Source organism: Amia ocellicauda, chromosome 7 (genome assembly GCF_036373705.1).
Source record: "Amia ocellicauda isolate fAmiCal2 chromosome 7, fAmiCal2.hap1, whole genome shotgun sequence".
NCBI classification, from domain to species: domain Eukaryota; kingdom Metazoa; phylum Chordata; class Actinopteri; order Amiiformes; family Amiidae; genus Amia; species Amia ocellicauda.
In genome coordinates, this window is record NC_089856.1 from 29,971,831 (window position 1) to 29,994,996 (window position 23,166).

Below are 23,166 nucleotides of genomic sequence, written 5' to 3' on the forward strand. Positions count from 1 at the left end.
TAATGAATTTGTTTTGCAAATGCACTTAATTCTGAGTTGCTTTGATGACAGCTCTATTGGAAGACACAGGTCTTTACTCAGATGTACGGAAGCAATGTCCTCACCATCTCTACCTCAGCCCCCGCCCCTCCGACCCTCCCTTCACTTTCCACAGACACACATGGCTCTGTCTTCTTCCTGTCACACTCTCCTCCTCTGTAACTCTTTCCACATGTCCGCTGCTCTTACTATGAAATAGTTATGTCTCTCTCTCTCTCTCTCTCTCTCTCTCTCTCTCTATCTCTATCTCTTCCTTCCCCCACAGGCTTCTTAGTTCCCAAATATTTGATTTGCTCACTCTTGGAACTCTCAGTGTACTTATCATTCTTTGGTATTTTTGCATAAACAATAACAAATTAAAAAGAGACCCAAAAAAAAAAAAAAAAAAACAAGGAATAGTGAATATATGCTAAACTAGAGATTCCCTTCAAGTAGTGGAATGATTCCAATGCTCCCCAGTACATCGATGCCTATGTTATAAATATTCTGCACCACCCTGCTGATGCACAAGGTTGAGCAACAAGATACGTATGTGTTGGTGTCTGTTCTATTTTGCGGTTGGTTTTGAGTAACAACTGTATGATTATATATTTATACATAAGACATACAGGAAAATATAAAAGCAGTGACCGCTTTCTTTGCTGAGGTGAAGCTCTGTTCTCACTTGCCGAATCCTCTGTTCCTTCCGAACACACGATTAAGACCGATTGGTTTCCCATGATTGCTGTGATTGCCTCACCGCAGAGGCATCATTACAACAATTGTGGGCCAGAGACTACCGATGATCCTACTATTGCAGTATATTAGAGCTGCCAGAGTCAGGAGCGAAGGGGGCCTCCAGATGTGTGCCTGGGCAGCAAGCCCATCCGGACTGGTGTGCAGGAACTGCCCTGACAGGGGAGATTAATCAGAGCTGGAGGCTGCATGACAGGGGGATCTCTGTGGAAGCCTGAACACAAGGAACTTGAGAGGAATATTACCAATCCCTCCCTTTAATAACACAGACTCCATGGCAAGGGTGCACAATCCGTTTTATGCTCCCCCACTTCTCTGTGCTGTTATAACAAATGCATTGGGCTTTCCCAGAGGTTATCGGAGTTCTGACATGCTGCGTTACCATTCTTGCTATCATTTAATCATGTGTATCAAGAGTGGAGAGAGGGCTCATTATTAATACTGCTATCTCCATCAGTACCTTCTGCAAGCGTCTTTCTCTGTTGCTGCTGATGTGACATTCGTGTCCATCATCATTCTGTTTGAATTCATCAGTTACTTAGAAGGAAAATGTTTGGTTCCTTTATGCAAGTAACATTGTGCCATATTTGTATGCAATTTCAAGGTATGTTATACATTAATACAATGTAACTACACATCTAATTACATGTACTATCAATAACTGCATGATTAATTTATCAAGTGTTTTATAGCAAATGTGTACATTTTGCAGTGGCGGGTATGTCAGCTAAAGGGTTAATCGTTAAGTACATGTGAGGAGGTGAGTAGAATAACACAACAGCCTGTTGTAATTTGGATTTTAATACACTGCAATTAGGGGCACAGTGTAATGTATTACCAAAGACACTTATAATGTGTTATTTACTGTTCTTCCTGAAGGACAAGCGGCTGAACTTAACTACGCACAGCCTGGAGCAGCCGCCATCCTCTGATTAAAATAAATAAATAAATAAATAAAGTTCAAAGCCAATAGAAAACAATGTCTGAATAAAACTGCTCCAAGTGTGGAATAGACAGGCCTTTACTTCACTGTCTAAAGCTGTAAATTGGTCTTTAATTAATTGATAATGTAATTGAAATATTTTCTTGTTTTCACTCCCGTAGCCCTCTGAAATACTTTTCTTCTTGTCTTACAGTTTTCCATTTCCTTTTGCAGTGGTGGATATTATTCCTTATGGTTTTGAAGTCTGGATGCGATAACACTTTTTATCTTTTTTTAAGCCGAAACATCCCATTTTATCTATTGCTTTTTCTTGCAGCAATCCTATTCTCTCTTCCACTCTTAAAGCTCCCTTATGAGAAATTTCCACAGTGAAACTACGGGAATCTGTGCTCAACCACTGATCATTACAGATAAGTGCAGGGGGATAGAAGTGAGCTGAAATGCAGTCGTTTATGTGTAGCGAGGCCGCGTTTTTAAGCTGCCTAGTCTGGCAATCATGCATAATCATACACTGAGTGAGTTCTTGTTTTTATTTTTTTTTCTCCTGCATGTTGAAATGGCGCATTAATTCTTGACCACCTTGTCACCGAACATAACAGTTCTGGTAAGGCAGGGAGCTGTCAGCTCTGTCTTGTTTACATTCTCTAGATCAACTGAAAACAGCTCCTCAACTGCCCTCACACAGAACACTAAGGGGAAAGAAGAAAAGTTATTTTTTTAAAAATGCCTTAAAACCCCAGCAGCTGCTTTTGGCAGATTAGAGAGACTGAAAACAGTGGGATGTTATGGCTTAATTAGCAGTGTTTTAAAGGGGTTATTAATTAGCATGACTTGTTTCTTCTTTTTTTAATTTAATAATGGGTTTCAGCTTCTTTTGAGAAGGAATGTATTTTATTTACTTGTATCTCTCTCTCTCTCTCTCTCTCTCTATATATATATATATATATATATATATATATATATATATATATATAATATATATACAGTGGGGGAAAAGTATTTGATCCCCTGCTGATTTTGTATGTTTGCCCACTGACAAATAAATGATCAGTCTATAATTTTAATGGTAGGTGTATTTTAACAGTGAGAGACAGAATAACAACAGACAAATCCAGAAAAACGCATTTCAAAAAAGTTATAAATTGATTTGCATGTTAATGAGTGAAATAAGTATTTGACCCCTTCGACTTAGTACTTGGTGGCAAAACCCTTGTTGGCAATCACAGAGGTCAGACGTTTCTTGTAGTTGGCCACCAGGTTTGCACACATCTCAGGAGGGATTTTGTCCCACTCCTCTTTGCAGATCCTCTCCAAGTCATTAAGGTTTCGAGGCTGACGTTTGGCAACTCGAACCTTCAGCTCCCTCCACAGATTTTCTATGGGATTAAGGTCTGGAGACTGGCTAGGCCACTCCAGGACCTTAATGAGCTTCTTCTTGAGCCACTCCTTTGTTGCCTTGGCTGTGTGTTTTGGGTCATTGTCATGCTGGAATACCCACCCACGACCCATTTTCAATGCCCTGGCTGAGGGAAGGAGGTTCTCACCCAATATTTGACGGTACATGGCCCCGTCCATCGTCCCTTTGATGCGGTGCAGTTGTCCTGTCCCCTTAGCAGAAAAACACCCCCAAAGCATAATGTTTCCACCTCTGTGTTTGACGGCGGGGATGGTGTTCTTGGGGTCATTCCTCCTCCTCCAAACACGGCGAGTTGAGTTGATGCCAAAGAGCTCGATTTTGGTCTCATCTGACCACAACACTTTCACCCAGTTCTCCTCTGAATCATTCAGATGTTCATTGGTAAACTTCAGACGGGCCTGTACATGTGCTTTCTTGAGCAGGGGGACCTTGCGGGTGCTGCAGGATTTCAGTCCTTCACAGCGTAGTGTGTAACCAATTGTTTTCTTGGTGACTATGGTCCCAGCTGCCTTGAGATCATTAACAAGATCCTCCCGTGTAGTTCTGGGCTGATTCCTCACCGTTCTCATGATCATTGAAACTCCACAAGGTGAGATCTTGCATGGAGCCCCAGACCGAGGGAGACTGACAGTTATTTTGTGTTTCTTCCATTTGCGAATAATCGCACCAACTGTTGTCACCTTCTCACCAAGCTGCTTGGCGATGGTCTTGTAGCCCATTCCAGCCTTGTGTAGGTCTACAATCTTGTCCCTGACATCCTTGGACAGCTCTTTGGTCTTGGCCATGGTGGAGAGTTTGGAATCTGATTGATTGATTGCTTCTGTGGACAGGTGTCTTTTATACAGGTAACGAGCTGAGATTAGGAGCACTCCCTTTAAGAGAGTGCTCCTAATCTCAGCTCGTTACCTGTATAAAAGACACCTGGGAGCCAGAAATCTTGCTGATTGATAGGGGATCAAATACTTATTTCCCTCATTAACATGCAAATCAATTTATAACTTTTTTGAAATGAGTTTTTCTGGATTTTTTTGTTGTTATTCTGTCTCTCACTGTTAAAATACACCTACCATTAAAGTTATACACTGATCATTTCTTTGTCAGTGGGCAAACGTACAAAATACTTTTTTCCCTCACAATATATATACATATATATATACATATATATATATATATATACATATATACATAAATAGACATAACTGGACAATTTTCTAAATTGAAGTACAGTATGTGCATCTTAAAGAAAACACAAAGGTACAAATTCCAAATTAAAGTGAACTTTCAGTTTTATTCAGGAAAAAAAGACTTCAGACTTCAAGACATACTAAGGAGAGCATGAGACGAGGGTTTTGGTAGGGTATGGCACACCCCCTGGTCTTCTGCAGTGCTGCAGGGAGAGGAATACAGTGGGAGACAGGTCCTTTCATGGGAACACAAAGTGGAAATAACTTTTTAAATTGCGACTGAACTCCAGCAACCTGCCTGTAGTCATAGGTGTGATTCTCACCGCACACCTCCAATCAACAGCAACCGCACCGCTGAATTGTTTCCTCCAATACCTGTGTAGTAGCTGTTTGTATTACCAATTTTACTCTTTGACTGTATTTTTTACCATTAACTAGGCAGTATTTCAATAAACCATCCAAGTGAAGTGCCACCCACTGCAATTTCAAAAGACTATTTGTGACTCTTTTGATGGTACATAGTTAAAACAATAAAAAGGTACATTGTATTTTACTGGAATTTGATGTAATAGTACGAATGGTGTAAGATGTCACATCTCAAATGTGAAATATTCTTGGATTCAGTGGTGCTAATCCTGCTTAGTAGTGCATATTGGTCAGTGGTGAATATTAGCATTGATGCAGGTGACACTGAGAAAAGCTGCTTTTGTAACTGCTGAAATTTTCATTCCTTCCAAAATACAGAAAGACACATTCATTGAAAGGCACTTTTCTACTCTTTTGTCAAACCTTGCAAATGCATCTGTCACACAGGACTTCCTCTGGGCCCTGCAGACCTGTGACTGAGTGCTGTGAACATCTGTCCTTGTGTGTGATGAGAACCTTTGCTGTGAATGGAGTTTTCCGCAGTTTATTTTTAATATGCTGTCATCCCTAAGGGGCCCTCTGTCTGCGCACCACAAATCCCCAACCAAGGCAGGAGAAAGGGCCTCTGAGACATTACCAACCAGGTTTCTTACAACTGGTTTAGCTGTATGTTTAGAAGTATTACCAGCTGCCAGTGAAGTGCAGTGTTATCAGGCTGTCACCACAGTGTGGAAAACAGCCAGAGGATTGATCTCTGGGGCGAAATGGTGGCCGATAATGTTGAAGCAATGAGACACCCCAGAGTGACATCTGCCTTGCTAAAAATACTGCCTTCAATCATGTTTACTGTAAAGCGAGATGCTCTGACTTTTTATTTTATTAACACACAGCGGTGTAGAAAGTTGACAGTGTTGACGCGGCACAGGAAAGCACTCGCACAATTCTCGAGCTCAGGACCAATTTAGAGAAAACTCCCTGCTTTTTTTTTTTTAACGCCAGGAACATAGAAACAATGAAAATAACATTTAAAATTCCTCCATCCAACTCACCCTCAAATTAAATGGTGTATTAGGAATAGCGAACAAAGGAAGCAGAAGGACAAAAACTTATGAACAGCTCCAACAATGTAAATCAATTGAAAGCCCTTGTCCCTGCATCGGATGTCTCAATCTGGCAGTGATGAATAGCTCAGTCTCAAACGTACATTTCTGCACAGTCCAGCTGAGCACAAAATGCTTCACAGAAACAGATAAAAGATGGAGATCTTAATCAGGAAATTATTTTTTTCCCCCTCTTATTTGTGTGTGTGTGTGTGTGTGTGTGTGACGGATCTTCTCAGATTGTTTAACGCAGTTCGTGCAGCTTGTTTCGATCACAAAGGGTCGTTGCCTCTCCGGAGTGTGGGATTAGATTACAGGGAAACCGGAGCTGTGTTAATGTGCGGCGTTCCTCAATCCCAGCGAGGCTCTGCATGGTTGTTATGGTTTCCATCAGCCAGCACAGCTCAAAGGAAGCAGGGCAGGTCCTTTCACTGTTACAATACCACTTCTTTCAAATCCTTTTTATTTTTTATTTTGGTTCGGTGCAAAAAAACCAAAAAAAAACAATGCTACACTTATTCACATTGTGAATAAACTTCAGTTCAATTAAAATGACTGTGCTTAGGAGAAAATAGGCTATTAATAACTTTCTCCTGCTCCCTACATGTTATCTCTTACTCTTGCTGGATTTCACTCTTTCAGCATTTACAGTAAGTTTTGTTCTTGAACAAAAAGCTTTGAGAAATTATCTTTTTTTTCCCTCTGTCTCTTCTCATTGCCTATCCTGCCCTATTTTAATCCCCAACCCCCGCCCCCCCCCCCCCCAATCTCCACATCACTCATACTTTCTGCTCGGCATAGCAATGACTTCTAAGACACCACCTTAAAAACCTGTATTCCTGTTCAAAAGACTGGAGCATAATGTGAAATGTATGGTGGTTTGGTGTACAAGAGCCCCTTAAAAAACGTTAAGGTTAAACTCTACATCCATGAGATAAATATGGGAAAAAATTACCTTCAGAGCCATTGTTTATTCAGGGATTTACCAGGAAAGAAGCCGGTGAATTTTACAGCTCATTTGCAGGGGAGTCTTTGGAGACCAGTCATGCAAGCTTAGAAATACTCCTCTGTTCATTGTCTGAGCCTAGTGTAAATGAAAATAGACCAGTAGTACAGTGAATACTTAGAAAAATAAAGCTACTATGTATACTGCACAATACCATTGGCAGGTTGGGTTTGTCAACAGTGGATGTGATCATGTGGAACCGGTATGGATATGATTTCCTGTATCACAGGTTTATTTGACACGTTACAATGCTTGAGTTTTCTTGTAATTCTGAATTCACCATTAGAAAAGAGGATGCAATGGCCTAACTTCTGTGATTGGGTGGTCACATTGTAAAGGTCATAGCTTAAACTCTGGCCAATTACCTGCTGCCTCAATAATTTAGTGGACTTCACACACACTCCAGATAAAATTAGACTCACTGTGAAGAATGAACAGAAACACAATATCAATACCAGCAAGTAATTACTAAGCTGTACGGGTCAGGTGACTTCACTATACAATTCAAATTCAAAATCCAGTTATCGAAATGGAAAAATCAAACAACAAAACAAAGCCAACGAGAGCACATTTTTCAAATTGGTCTTAAAATCACTTATGGTAGGGTAGAATTGGTTGTCAGTCACACTTCTGAAGTGTTTAGAGGACCTCAAGTGTTGTGTCTCATAATACGTTTACTTTGTAATGCTAAATCAGGACTCCTATTTCAAGATGGTTAATGCTGAGAGAAACACTCGTATCGACTGTTACATTGTGACATGATAGTGGTTGTTCTCTCACAACAGTCATAAGCAAAATATGCAGAGAAAGGACAAGAGGTTGCCATCACTTTTGTTTCAGCAGGCGGATGCTCATTGAATCCAGAAGCTAATCAAGTTGTTTCTCAGAAGATCTCAGTTTTTCCAGCTCCTACAACATAGCTGGAAAATTTGATCCATACAGAAGAAAAGGGCCCCCAATCTTGAGTGGGCTGAAATGGGTCCATTTCTCCTCAAAGTTCTTGAGAAAATCCAGAGACAGGTCCAATTAAAATCCAGCTGGGAAAGACCAGGCACTTTCTCCCTTTCTCTGTTCTCTGGGCTGTTTGGAGAGGGTGGAGGGGGGTAGAACAGTTTATTTTCCTTTGAGCTCAGACGTTCTCTCGACGGCCTTGATTTCTGTTCTACAAGTGTGACTCTAATTTGCGTTTTGTCTGTCAGTTTCAAATTTACAACCCATTTAGCACATAACTTACAGAAGAACAAAAGAGGGGTTTGATCGAAAAGGAAGACATTTGGCCCATCAAGGCTCGTCCTTGTACACATTCCTAATTGATGCCAGATCTTCATATAGACAGCACTTGAATTATCCAAGTGAATCATTGCTAAATAACGCATTCCATACGCCTACATACTGTATAATAATTCTGTAATAAATAAATCTGTCCCTATTCACAATCCCAATGATATTCTCCAGTCTGGGCCTGTTTTATGAGTCTGCGGATAGGATTTGGATTCCGTCTGTCACCACGAGTCAGAGGATTAACAAACACAGGTTAGATTCCTTAAAAGAAACATTTATACTTCTACTATGTACAGTAATAATAACAACAATAATTCCAACATCAAAATTGTATCTAATCTTAAAATAATATAGTATTTATTCACTGTTTCTCTGAAATCAATAGTTGCTTGAATATATATGCTAACTCTAACTTCCAGAAACAGAATGATGGACAGCAGATCTCCATAATGTAAGTAAATCAATAACATACTAATAAGGTCCAGCCTTGACCTCAGAGTCCCACCCCTCCACCCCTTCCATCTTTCCCTCCTTCTCTCCTTCCCCACCGTCTCTCTGTGACTTTTCTCAGAGCTCCCACACTACAGTCTGCTTCGACTCAACCTTGGCCCTCTGATGTGCAGGGGCATGTTGTTAAAATAACATCTTGCTCATTTATTGCACTTTGGGCCCGGAAGTATTTCAAAGTTATTTCCAGGTAGGATGGGGGTTAACTTTATTCAGCACTCATAGGACAGTACCCTCGGAGTCAGCATTTCACTACACAGCAGATAAGATAAGGAAGCAAGGTATTATTATTTCACTGAACAAGATAGGGAAATATTTACCAGGATTCCAGGGTGAGAACCCATAGTCATGTGCATAGCGGCATGCAATCTTTAACAACCACTGACTCTTCATTGTGTTTTTCTTTTAGCAATTATAGTGAGAAAAAAAAGCAGGAGGAGGAATTGCGAGCCTTCGCCAACGAAAAAGCAGCCACTTTGGGGCAAAGTTAGGATGACAGAGACTACAGTGCTGCAGTTGTGCTGTTTTGACACTGTGGCTGCCGCTCAGTGAACCATCAGACAGGTACATCTCCTCTCCTGTCCCCCGAGCTGCCTCTCACCCCGTTGGCATGGTGACAGGCCGGCTCTCTGTGCACATCTGGGTCAGCTGTGGACTGTGCCGAACAGCAGCAGCTGTCACAGGATGCAGAGAGCTGGGCAGAGGACCACAGGGTACTGCAGAAGGAGACGCTCAGAGCTCATAGCAATGTAAGAAGTAATGTCATCAAGTTTAGTAAGAGGAGGAATATCACAACACTGGAGTCAGCAGCTCAGGCACCGTAATGGATTAACATTTTAGTCCGAATCATTTGTATTGATACAAACTTCTCAACATCTTTACTTCCACATCAATATAACCTTGCTTCACTTTTATGTGGTTTCACCAGTTGGTAGACTGTTAATTTTGATGAAAGGGAGTTCTTGGTGAAGTACCCCTTTGGTGAAGTGCCCTAGAGCTGTTCAAGACTCTCGTGCTCATTCTGCTTGCTGGTGCTCTGGAAGACAAGTGTGTCAGAGGCGCTGTTCTCCACTTCCCCGCTGTCCTTATAGCAGCACTCATGTTTTCTGTTAATCCTGTCACCAAAACTAATCCTCCTCAAACGTCAGGGGAATAACTCATCCTCAGTAAACAGTAATTATTCAGCTGACTTCAAAGTGAAGGCAAAACTTATTTTACAACATCAGGAAAATATAAAATGGATTGTCATCAGAAAAATCCCTCAAGCAGATGGCTGGAGTGTCTTGGTCAGATGTTGTGAACTAGAGGCTTCTGATTACAGCTCTGTCCAGAGGATATTTCGTTTTTTTTGTGCTAAATAACTAAGGTATAAACAGAATAAAAAAGGCCACATCAGTATTCAGTCTGCCGCTTTCTCCACCTTATCAAAAGACCAGAATAAACAACCATTGAGGTTATTAAAGCTCCTGCAACAACTAGTAAACAAGCTCTAAAGAACTCTTTAATATTCCCAATGAGTCTTTTTAGTTTTGAAACATTTTAAAAGCATTTTTTAGACTTTAAACTTTTAGACTTTTTAACTTTATTTATGGATTTGTTTCACATTTGGGAGATGTTAAGAGGTTGTTTTAAAAGCACAGATGTTGCTAGTCCCCTCAAATACATAGTATTGTCTTTAGACACTGGGAAGCTTTCGAATCTTAAAAATGACAGATCATTCAACACAGAAATCATGTGCTTGTGTTTGTGGTTATATTGTAGTATTATTGTTTTGTAGTTATATAGTTATTCATGTTTAAATGATGCTTTGATTCTTAACTCCCTCTATATATCAGGTATTCCAGCAAATATTTCACAGTGAACCCAAATTAGATTTTCTGAAACCATTTTAATCTGCAGTGCATTGTGAGCAGGATCTATTGTCATTCGCAGCACAGCTACCTCAGATACATTAATTTTCTCTGATAAACATCACTCCACATTGACTCCATTAGCTGCAATTACCTCCCCACTGGCATTTCCAAACTAAAAGTTTATTGACTTTGGCTGTTAATTTGTACATTTCAGTTTGGGACCTTTGTGTAAAAAGCAATGTTTTATTTATTTGATGGGCAGAATAATCACTAGTGAGATACCTTAATTAGAAATCAAATGTAACTGGAAGAAAGCTGTGCACCACTGCCGTATATAAATTCTGGAGTCTAGTCACATATCTTAACAGATTTTGTTCTCTCTCTTTGTGTGCTGGCTGCTGGATTGATATTGGGGGTTACAATCTTATTGAAGTCTCCCATCCACAGCCGTGTGTACTGATTATGCTATTGAGGTCCTGATCAGAAGGGAGTCTGACCTGGATATCAATGTGACAAAAAATCTAGCTCAGCGATGAGTCAGCTCCTATATTTAAAGTGCATGCAGAGAAGATGTTTACATTTCCATATACTTAAATCATCCCCCTGAAAATAAATGTGAACAATCATCTATTGGTGGTGCTATTAGTGCAGTCTCACGGTACATCTTAAAAATGGATGACTGCAAATTTGTTTTCAGTTTTATGCCCCAATTGTTAAGCAATCTGACTTCCTACTGTAACTCTGCTTTGGACCAGGAGAACTCAGACACTTTAAATTAGATGGACTTGTTGAACTCAGTCAGGTGGTGGCACAGCCAGAACTCAAACCAAGTCAATTTGCAGACTGTATCTAAACTGCTTGGCCTCCCAGGAAATGATGTAGTTGTTGTAGACGGATCCTTTTATTTTTAAACCTAATTGACAGAGAAAACACACTGCTATATTTAGAAACTGCACCGCATGCTAGGAGAGTAGGACTTGGATGCAGTGAACACCCCCTGCAGGAAATGGGATGTCCTGTTTACTCTTGAACGTGAGTGGAGTTCGACACAGCACAATTCCCTGCCAGCTTTTCTTGGGAGCTGAGGACTGATGCTCTCCAGGCTGAATTAGAAGAGCCTGGGCTCATGTCATGAAAGGCAATCATGACCTGAGCTCTTTCTGGAGGTTTCATGCTGGCGAGCGCTCCAGCTTGTTTTTGGGATATTCCCATTTAAGAATCTGTCAAGGAAATCAATGATGCTAATTGCAGCCTACCAAGCCAGGGTTTGCTGAGAATGCAGCACTGATTCTGCCAAGCTGTTGGGGGATTAAGTGTGCTGTTCTTGAGCCAAGAGACCAGTGGGGAGAGAGAGATAAAAAGAGAGAGTACATTAATTACTGTGTGCAAAACATATTGTGACCAAGCATTTGTGTGCATGTATTTGTTTGTGTGTGTGTGTGTGTCCTTTGGTACGTGTATTTGCCCTGCCAAAGCCAATTAGCAGACTGGAAGAAGAAATGCAGTGTGCAAAAAGAACAATAAAACATAATCAAATCACAAGAATGATCTGTGCAAGTCTCAAAACCTTCATAAATATAATTTAAAACATAAATAGATTTAACATGTCCTTATTTAGATACAAAGTCTGACAAATCCCCCTGCTCCCATCCTATTCTACACTGTTGTCTCCACACAGCTGCCCTGGAGTAGCCACTTGCCCCTGCACCATAGCTGGGGAAGCTGAAGTTGAGAGAGCCATGACTGGTAAGCTCTGGGACTCTTGCAAACATGAGTCAGGAGGGGGAGACGTTTATACTTCTGATTATCACTCCGACCTTTCACCTCCTTCAAAGCCATTTATTACACAAACAGTGGGAAATCCCAGCCCCCCATCAGCCCTGCTCTTCACAGAGCTCCACTGATACGCAGATCAGAGGTTCGAGGCTCTCAGGTCACATGTTTCCATTCAGCACAGTTTACTTGTATTAAGGAATATTTCCCTTAAGCTTTTGATTTAAACCAGAAACAAAAGCAAAATAGTTTTTTTAGTTTGTGTGTGGGTGTGTCTTTGTGTGTTTTTACCCATCCAGCAGTGATCTAGTGCATGAGGAATTCTTCTCTTTTCATTCTGTATGACATTAAAGGTGTATTGAAGGTTACTTTACACTTCATTATTTTCAATTGACCTTGAAAGTATTAAATATGGCACAGAATAAATCTGATGAATCTAATGAATGAGGCATGTTGATAGTGTGCAAAGGCAAACCTAAAATAAAACCTAACTTACTTACACACATTACCATGCAGTGTATATACAGTTTACACACACACACACACACTATATATATATATATATATATATATATATATATATAGATTGTGTTTTGTTCTTTCACACAATTAATTTGATGGGTAAATAAGGTTCTAATGTTGCAGGATTGTCCTCTGATATAATCCCAACTGAATGCTTGTTTTCTCTTTTGAGCTGCCTATCTCAATTAAAGAAGCAGTAATCAGCAAAATGTTTGACAAATTTGATAATGGCTTCATGCACCACTACAAAATACCACTATTGGACTTCAAAGATATCGTCTTCCTGCTCCAAGTCAAATAATTTTGCAATTGTCTCATGTAATTGTCATTCTAATCATAACAAGAAGCTAGGTCCATGAGAAGTCTCTTAACCACTGCCTGACTCTGGTGTTTCACTGCATTCTCAGTATTTAAGGGTTTAATCAACCCTGCAAACTTCCTCCAAGCAATCACAGCCACAAGTTGGTTTAAAAAAGTTCACCTAATAATGACCCCATCGTTTTCTTTTCTCTTCTCTGGAATCTTTCTGGAAAAGGAGATTCCTTCCCTTATATGTTCAAGACACTGTTGTTTTAATTTTCCCCTTTCAGTCTGAGACACTCGTCATGAAATAGTAAATCTCTGAATAAACGTTTTCAAATTGACTAACAGAAGAATTACACAATCGGAGCAGACAAGAAACACACGGGACGGTGCTGATGTTACAGGAACAAATAATTGGGCACCACTGACTACTGAATTAGTCTGGACAATATTACTGTATATTTTGACGGCATGCAAGGAACAAGAAGTGTCTGAATTATAGTGTGTCCATTTTTTTTATTTGTTTCTGGAAAGGCATGCTTTTAAATGGCTGTTACTGTACAGTGCTGCAGAACCTTCATCTATATAGTTCCCTGCCTATTCTACACACTGTATTGCTGTCTCAATTAAAAAACAGATCCCTTAAGATTTTACTTTCCCCTACTCCTGCTCCCTACTGATAGAGTCCTGGGGCTTCATGGCACCCCTCCTAGTTAAACAATGTCACATGGAGCATAAAAAATCATCCAGGAAAATAGAGACAAATATGAATAACAATCTTGCTTGAATTCTGCGACAGGCGTTAATAATCTAGTTCTTCAGAAGTGATGCATCTCAGCGGACTGTGGTCATTCTGACATTTCTGATCTTCCAGGCTCCTCTGGTATGTTTTTATCTCTCGGTGGGAACAGCCTGCATTTTGGACTGTGGCTTATATTGCCTATAATTGAATTATTTATTTTCTCCAGCTCACTCCCATAAAATGCTCTTTAATCCAGATTGTGTCACCCCATCTTTATTCCCCCCCCTGCAGGAAAAAAAAAGCTTATGCATAACAAGGACTGTGGGCTTTATTGAAGCCAGGGAACTATCACAGACTAATGATTCTCACCCTGCTTTAATAAAGGCAGCAATAGAGGAAAATAAATATCTCAGAGCAAACATTTTAACAAAGATAAGAAGGTGGAGATAGTTTTGTTTCTGAGAGATTACAAAGAGGGCCATTGCAGTGCGGACACGCCTGAAGTCAGATTCTTTTGCATTTGGAGAGCCCCCAAAAACATTGCAGTCTTCCCAACGCAACACAATAGGAACAATATGCCAAACCTTTAATTCTTAACTAAATATCACCTTTCAGAGGGGGAGAAATGACCCAGATGTAAATTATACTGCACATATGCATACTGTAATGATTATGGTTTGGGAAATCAGGACCTTATCTTCCTATGTTGCGCTGACAACTCAACACAGCATGTTACCTCCAGATTCTTATCTTCTGTATCTGTTCAGTATGAATGCTTTTTTCACACTTCTCTTCTATTTGCATCGGTGCCGTTTTTTTTTTTTGTCACAAAACACTTCCACACATCTCACACTGCTTTGCGTGAGAACCGCAAATAAAGCCATTTACAACTCGAAGGTGGATGTAGTCAAAACAAAATGCGGCTGTTGTTTCTCCCTGGTGGGCCTGTGCGCCTGAGATGCTGCATGTGAAGGGCTAATAAACGAGGGATTGATTGCGTTCCGGGGGTCCGAGTCTGGCAGACACAACGGTTTCACGCGTCTCCAAAAGAAAACCCCTCGCTGCTCGGACCTCTGCAGAGTCAGGGGAGCTGGAAGCAGGGGCCAGCGGTATTGAACACAAGGGGATAAAGAGAGAGAGAGAGCAAGTTAATGTGTGAGAAGGAGATGAAAAAACAACCAAAAAAGTGTTTTGCAGATTGTTTATTTAAACGTGATGTATGTGAGAGAGAGGTCGGCCAGGCCCAGAGGCGCAGGATAATGCAGGCCAGCTGAGGAGCAGCCGCCCAGCCCAATCCAGGCTTAATTTAATATCCACACAGGCCTGCCAGCCAGCCTGGGGTCCGGAGGTCAGGGCTGGACAGCCGTAGTGTGGCTGGGAGGCCTGTCTAAAGCACTTGGACCATACTAGACTGCTCGACACCATCCCTGTACCCTGACCTTGAGGTTAGCTGCTGCAATGACAAAACACAGTCAGTGATTTCACTCTGAAGACAGCAGGAAACCAAACTAGGATCTTTCTATTTCTAATGTGGATGTGTTGCCTGGACTTCTGTGACATACTACGTGACACAGGGCTTTTTCAAGTTTTGTACTCCAGAGTGAAATTTGCTCCTTAGGGTACTTAGGCAATCGACAAGTTCTAGTGAAATACAATGTAGGTAATAATAGAAATTGTACATATAAAGGTGCACATTATTTTTCACTTCCACATTTGAATTGCTGTTGACTTTTACCAGTGGTGTGTTATAGATTTATACTTGAGGAGCGAGTTTGCAGGGAATGCCACTGGGACTCCTATTTCTGGACTAGCAGTCAAACTTCAACCATTTCATAGAGAGCGTACCATAGTTTGCATTGTTATTTTCCACTTTTTCCAACACCCCCTTATATATGGTCCCCCTGTTAATAAGTTGATATATTTTGCCACTTTTTTTCTCCATTAAATACCCTTCAATCTGCTTTCTATGTGCTGCACTAAACTACACCCCCAAACTACCATGCTTTCCCATAGTAAAGGGGCAGCAGTGCAGCACCTGACCTCCCCCCCCTCACAGATCTCTATTGTAGGAGCTGAGCTGGTGTAAAAGCTGGGCTGCAGTAACTCGACCTCACTGGCAGATCAAACCCTTTAAATCTGCAGAAACACAGGCCTCCCAGAGAGCTCCCTGCTTGGCGGGTCATTAACAGCACTCCCCGCATTTTTGATGTGGGGTTTGTGTCGAGCTGTATTGCATGTCTGCGCGTTATATCCATCGTTACGGTGGTAATCCCGTGTAATACCGTGGCACCTGCTCCGACCAGAACAGCTGCCCCCCAACCCCCTCTTCCCATATCTCTGCCAGCTGCCTCTCGCTGCCTGCGTTCCAGAAAGGACCATCAGAAAGTTTACAGACCAGAGGTTTTCCATTTGGCACTCATTGCCCCTTTCTGGACTGAGCATCTCATCATATTGCTTTTTGTTGATCCCAGTGAATCAGCGCTGTGCAGGTGTGCACAGCGTAACATACATGTATAAATCCAACTTTTGTTGTCTCTTGTGTAAGCTGGCCTTGTTTCACACAGCTTTGTAGTTGTTTGATGTATATCTGGGGGTAGGAAAGATGACCTCACTAATCGGTTACTATTCAATTATAGCAGTGCCGTTGTTTTTGAAAAAAAGGGAAGAAAATCTGCCACATTTTTTGATTTCTGTTTTGATTCATAACAGAACTTGTCACTTATGTCATTTGTAACAAGAGTGCGGCTGTTTAGTTACATCAAAGTCAGGGAACAGATGAAGTGGAATGGGTTCCTATAGCTGTTTAAAGTAAAAATAGACAAAAACTGAATGATAAACATCTGCGTCTATGCAGTCTTCAGAACTCAACATTATAGAAATGTTGCGTGTCGGGACACCTGGCTCTGAATAGAGAGTGTTAAGAGATTCAAAACATCATTCCCACCATTGATATAATAATATGGGCGATTCTTTCAAAAACATGTCTTTGATATACTGTATAGTATATTAACATGTAATAGATACTATGATATTAATAAACAAAAATATAAATGCATATAAAAGAATGGAAAACAAAACATCTTTCATGTAACCGAATATTTAATTATCATATATTGGAACTTTATCATAGAAAAGTTGTTATGACTATGAATAATACATTATAAAGAAGATATTCATCCACCCATGCATTCATATTCAATAACTGCGTCATCCAGTACAGGGTCACGGTGTAAAAAAGATCTGTTAATATAATAATTTAATAAAGCCTTGTATTTATCAGGCATGTTTTGGGTCTCCCATTACTCTCTGCATTGGGTTTTTATGTCATAATACATAAACAATGTAGCAATCTCATTCATATTATTTTCAATAATATTGAACCTGTAGAATCCACTCATATAGGTCTCTTACAAATTTAAATAAATGTAATCTATTCTTAAAAATACTGAAATGCCAAGAAATACTGCGTGATTGTAAAAAAAAAAAAAAAAGTTTTACGTTTCAGTATTTGTTTGTTTATTGAAGATTGAAATAACCTTCTCAATTTAAAAAAGTAATAACAATATATATATATATATATATATATATATATATATATATATATATATATTAAAGGTTTTTCCCTAAGAAAATTGTGTTCTTATGTGAAAGTATTATAAGGATTTAATATTTGACTAAGGTTAATATAGGGTGTTTCCCTAACACTTTTTTTCAACTTTAAACTTAATTTAAATTGTGGAATCAACGTTTGTGAAACTGAAATTATTTGCATGTGTGCTCGTTTAGTTTTAATACATATCGCACATGCTGTTATGTACATTGCATTGTTTTTAACTTTTAAATTAAAGGCCTAAGCAATCATATTTCATTGATAACATTACCAGTGTGGCTGTGGGTGCAGAAATAAGCAATGTAACATTTTGAGTGTATTTTGTAGGATTTGTATTACAGTTGCCTGGTATGTTTATTTTATTATTTAATATGTATTTAGTTGCGGTCATACTACAAAGACAAAATCTGATTCAAATTACTTGAATTGTGAATATTGTAATTTTGGTAGGTTTTTGTATGACTGCTGAATTGTCTCAGTTACAGATTTTGGTGAAAATCTGAGACCGTACTGATTTTGTGATCTATGCTGTAGCTATTGTCACAGTGTGATTTGTCCCACTACATTTAAGAAGGTGATTGGCGACCCTCTGTAAAATTGCATCTCACGGTTTCCAATCAAAATGTTGTTGATTGCGTGGAGCAATAATGGTGCTTTGAAGATGGTGTCACTGAAGGGAAGGGACAATGTTATATGCTCTTAATTCATTTTCTTCTTTGTGCTACATTAGTCAAGTTTCCATCAAGGATTTTTTTGTGATAAAAGTCCTGTCGAATTAAAAAAATAACTTTAAGACAGGCTTGATTGATAAAATGTCCAATGAATTTTGGAAACATCAAGCACATTTTTTTATGTTCGACAGTCGGCTATGCAACAAATGCCAGTAGAAAAAGGTTTTATTGATTACTAATGCCTTGTCGAATAAGTTTGCCGTCATGTGATATGCTATTGCAGGAAATTGTCAACATTTCAATATTTTTACATATATTGTTTGCTACAAGTCAGTTGGATGGAAACACCTTGGTTTGGAAAATGCGCGTATACTTTTTATGCAAACTAAATAATTTTTGCCCAAAACATGTTCTAGAGAACAGCAGATATTTATTTTCAGTACGTTTGTCGCAAGAGTTGTGAATTGGTGCCAGTGCAATCCTGTGGACTAAATGTCCTTATCACATTGGACAGAGATGGCTGTGTGCTCTGTGGCCTCCTGCTGCACCTCTCCTGCTCTGGTTCACTGCACACTTTTGAACTGTGTCTGATCTTGTAACACACTTGTTTCATGTTCACCCTGCTACGGCAGCCAATTACTGGTTTTACAACATGTTGATCCTGTTTTGCTGCTAATGCATACAGACAGTTGATACTGCCTTCAAAGCTTGCTTTCAGCCCTTTGAAACAGATAAAAAAAAAAAAAACTTCAGACTTTTCTGTGTATAGAGAATACCTAATGGGGAATGGGAGTTCAAATAAAGTAGCACATCAGCAGAAAAAGCCTCATCATCCTTACCAAACAAAGCCCATGAGATATCCTCTCCTCCTGCCTCCACACTGCCTCCCTGTCTGCTATCGCATCAGGTTGCTCCCACAGTGCTTCACTCCTATGGCATCAGCCCTGTCTCCTGAGCTAAACTGTCAGGCTCTCACCACTCTGCGTCACAGTCCCTTGCATTCAAACGGTGTCCTCTGGGCCTCCCTCCTTTTCACTCGGCTGTCTGAGTTGGAAGTACCGCTATCCAGTTCTTCCTGTAATGAAGACATCAGAACCACGAGTAGAAGACCACACTGCTGTAGGAGAGCAGGGCTGAGGTAAATATGTAGAGACAGCCAGCACTTCTCTATTAACAAAACGGGCACAGAATATTTAGAACGGAAAGTGTGATGTGTTTTTAAAGCGAAATGCGGGGTGCCTCTCAGGTTTCATGCTGCAATCTGAGAAATTTGCATTTGGTGTTTTATTTTTTGTTGTCTTTTCCCGTCCTCTGCCGCTCTCTCTTTTAAAAAAATATTCCCTGGCCATGATTAAAGGCAGTGTAATTGTGTGGACAATAACCTCTGTGAGTGTTTCAGAAATCAATGCCAGCCCTGCCAGAGCTGCTTCAGGAACCCTTTGATAAGCTGCCAGGTCGGCCGCATGTTTGAAATGGTTATAACAGGCCCCCTGGGACACAAAGTGCACTGATAGTTTTCCTGATTAAAGTACAGTGTGATCCCAACCTCACCTTTACAGCACGGCCTCTGCAGGGCCAACAAGCTGGCCCTTTACAGGACACACTCAGGGGGCGTTAGAGAGGGCAGCCTATGTGTGTGTGTTTGTTTACTTGAGCATGGGTATGGGGTTACTTACGTTCATGGTTTTATCTGAGTGTGTGTTGTGCCTGTAAGGCTGAGAGATGATTGTAGGGGAAATAGATATAAATGCATGACAGTTGGCATTAGATTCATACAGTGACATCCTGGATGAATTAATGAGACATTTCTTCTTGTTTCGGTTTGGTTTGGCAGGAGGAAAAAACAAAAAAGTATAAGAAAAAGACATATTTGCAGTTATAAATTAAATTGTGGTTCACTTCTACCTGCAGGGAAAGGCTTGTTTAACACAGTGAGATTCAATGCAGCCATTTTAACCATTGATTTACTCAGTTACTGTAATGGATCATTGTTTTATGGCACCAACTAGAGTTACAATTATCTCAAGTGAGCAGCACAAAGTACGGGCAGAGTCAAACACTTCATGATTCATTTTGTCTGTACACCGCAAACCCTGAAAAAGAAAACAAACACACTCGAAACAGCCAGGCCTGTTAACTGTACATTGCATAATCATATCATCTACAATTACAATCGTTTAAATATGAACTACAAACTTAAAAAGAGAAATGAGTAGAGGAACAACAAAAGCTGCCTTCTCATTTCATCAGTGTTGCAAATTGATAGTACAACTATATTTTCTGTGTTTCCTAGTTCCTAAAATTAATAGATAACTAAAAATACCCGAAAAATTAATGACTGACGATGTAGGTAAACAAAAACCAGGTGTTCCAGATGGTTGTTTTCAGCCAAATGAAACAATGCATTCTAATGTATTTTGACACAGAAATGGGATAGCGATCTGTTTCTCGCTGCACATATTATATAAAGATGATTAACTCCAGGTGAGATATAATGATTTTAACAATATTGACATAACTTGGCGATGATTTTACCCGTTCCGAAAACCTTTTGTCGAGGCATTCATCTTTCTTATTTATGTCGAAAAATCAAGACCTGCTGTAATTAGTAGGTAGGTAGAATAATTTGCCTACTGCTGTGCACTACTGTGCCTGCCAGGCATAGTTATGTCCTTGAATATGTAGCCACAAATGACTCGTTATAGGAACAATCACCATACCTTCATCACTACAACGCTATTAGAGAATCCGGTAGATGTGAGATTTGGATTGAGTCAGCCCACCTTCCTGTGTTGAAAGCCCGTTCAATAACACATTCAGCAGAGAAAAAGTATATACAAAATCAACAACTGCAGGGAGAGCCAACAGCTGCATGGCTCCCCAGTCAGCAGGGACCTGCGATTAGCAGGCTGTGAAAGCGCGGTAGCACGTGTGGCCGACCTGTGTGTACAGGTGCTAATTAATCAAGGGCGCATTGACACTTTTAAAGAAGTGCTGATGCGGTGATGAAGACTGGTCTAATGCATCCTTGGCGACGGAAGCCATCCCACGTTAACTACCGCACATGATTGTGTCCTAATATTGTAATTACATGGAATCGCCCTTGAATTTGCATTTTAAACTCCTCCTTATCAGTTACTTCATTAATAAGCAAGCCTCATCCCACTGCGGGGATGCCGCCGTGAGCACACATGGGAAAGTCGAACAAGAGGAGGCATATCATTGTGGAAAACTGTGCATTTTCCCTTGTCTATGCAATGGAATGCTTTGTGAAATATTATGCAATATATTTCTGCCACTACCCCCTCTGACCACCACCACCACCATTTTTATTGCAACCAGACTGGTTGGTATCACTGTAAGAATTATTTTTTATTTATTTTACATACTTTATCTTCCGACACAGTGCCTTTTCACATTTGATGTTTGAGTAAGCTTAAGAATATTACTGCAGTCTGGAATGAGAACAGATGCTTGAGCCCAATGAAGCTCTAGTCTGAATCCTTTAATACAGGACTTCCCAATCCCTGTCTTCAGTATGCCAGTGTCTTCTGGTTTCCTTCCCAGCTGTACGCTCGGTTACATAGTTAAGCCTTTAATTGAACTTATTTTTTGCTTAATTAGATCAATTTAATGGTTTGCTTTATGCTTTAATGTTTTTATACATCCCAGCAGTTTTCTGTTTGTTTCAAGGACGCAGAGTTTCGGATCCAGAAACGAACCATCCATAGGCATTAACCATCTTTCTCCCTCTCTGAGCGTCTCCCGTTCTTTAAAGCAAAGTGTGCCCTTGTATCTGTTCTTAATATACTTTGACATCCCACCACTGTGTTCTTCTACCCCGCACTGAGTTTGAAGTAACTGGCGGAGCATGACGGCATCCGTTCATTTTTCTGTTGGGCAAAAACCCGTTTCACGGTTGTTTCCAGTCATACGAAAATGTTTGCCCCACCCACAGAGGAGAGGTCGACCCTTTCTGGTGGGGAAGACTAAGGCATTTGGAGGAAAAAATAATATACCTTACTCAGCTCTGACACCATCATCCTGGCATGTCCTTAAGAGATCAGTGTGAGGGAGGCCCGGCGGGCTGCTGGTAACAGTTATAATACATCTCTCCTAATTAAACCACAAGAAAGGGAGCAGGACTGCACTGGTGATTTATCTCCTGCTATTTTGCCTGTCAAAGATGTTTAACTTCCCTGGCCATAATCGCCGCTGCGCCGAGAGTAAACAGCCATTACCGCCCTGTTTATTTGGAAGGAGGAGGCGAGCGGCGCACTAATGTGACACCAGGGCCCAGGGAGAGAGGAGGCCGATGCAACAGCTCAGACAGGGAAGGGAGGGAGAGAGGGAGGCAGGATGGGAAAAGAGGAAAACCCAATTGCTTTTCGAGGTAATTGGCTACATCTGAGCAAACAGCCTCTGGACTTGGTGCGGCCACACGTTTCTGTCACTCACTGTGTCAGGACTTTGGTTACTTTTTGTGTTTAGGAATGGTTACAAGATTGAAATATTGGTTTCAGTCTTCATGCCTGGAGACTATAAAGGATCCACTGATGTGACATTAATCAGAAAACTAAAAGGGCGACACTTGTTGGAATCATTTATTTTGCAGCAATGTTATTTCCAGTATTGTAACATATATGACTAATGATAACACTTTACAATAGGTCTCCATAGTTACAGTGTAGGTAGGTGTAGGTGTACATAGTAGGTACTCAGTAACTATAGTTGTAGTTACTCATAAGTACAGTGTAATTATGCATTAGTACTTAATGCGTAAAAAGTTGGTCATGTCCAGTATAGCTCAAATGGTAGCCTCCTGGTGGGAATCCATACCAGACAATTGTGTACTTACATATACCGTTAATAATTTGTACACATTAAGTACAATGTAATAATGCATAATTACACTGTTCTTATTAGTAATTAAGATGTAGTTACTGAGTACCTACTATGTAAATACATTGTAACTAGAGAGTTTGTAGGTGCAGAATTTGGATTTAAAAGTGGATTTAAAACATGAAATCTTATGAGCAGGAAATTGGCAGATCAATCAATTTAATCAATCACTGACTCAAGCAACCAAATCAGTATATTTGGGGTTCTGAATC

General features: G+C 40.2%; 1 long non-coding RNA gene across 1 annotated transcript in view; it reads left to right on the forward strand.

The window, feature by feature from the left end:
• The window catches only part of LOC136754074 (uncharacterized), a 50,395-nt gene that overhangs the window by 21,430 nt on the left and 5,799 nt on the right, over window positions 1-23,166 (forward strand). The window lies entirely within an intron of this gene.